General features: G+C 42.6%; 1 protein-coding gene across 2 annotated transcripts in view; it reads left to right on the forward strand.

Moving 5' to 3' along the window:
- The window catches only part of ZWINT (ZW10 interacting kinetochore protein), a 25,200-nt gene that overhangs the window by 19,473 nt on the left and 5,211 nt on the right, over positions 1–516 (forward strand). The gene's annotated exons all lie outside the window — the stretch shown is intronic.

The raw sequence follows: 516 nt of genomic DNA on the forward strand, positions 1-516 counted from the left end.
GCTGGCACCCGACGCTGGAGAGGGAGATCGACGGACGACGCTGGAATACGAAAATGACGCTGGATGAGCACAGGGGGACCAGGTAAGTATGGATGGGAAAAATCTCAGGGGTTAACCATCCTAGCCGTTTTTTTTTACCCGAACGAAGGTCGGGCTTAACGGCTAGGTGGTTAATTAAAGGACAGTTTGTTTTTTTTCCTTCCCAGCATTAAGGTGTGTGTGTGTTTCCTAAGTGATGGTAGATCTGAGTTTGTACAATAGGATAATAACATATGGTGTTTTCCAACCATAACAATTTTGTTTGACACTGTCTTTCAGCCCCTACTTGCCAATACCAGCATCAGGCACCTGTAGTTGTTTTGCATTCCTCCTAGCAATAAGGTTCTGTAGTTTGATACCATTTTGTACACACAAGGGTTTACTACCCTGTTTCCCCTATAATAAGGCACTGTCTTATATTTTTTTAAATGCCAAAATATGCCCTAGGTCTTATTTTCAGGGGGATGTCTTATTTTT

This window comes from Pyxicephalus adspersus, chromosome Z (assembly GCF_032062135.1).
Source record: "Pyxicephalus adspersus chromosome Z, UCB_Pads_2.0, whole genome shotgun sequence".
Lineage (NCBI taxonomy): Eukaryota > Metazoa > Chordata > Amphibia > Anura > Pyxicephalidae > Pyxicephalus > Pyxicephalus adspersus.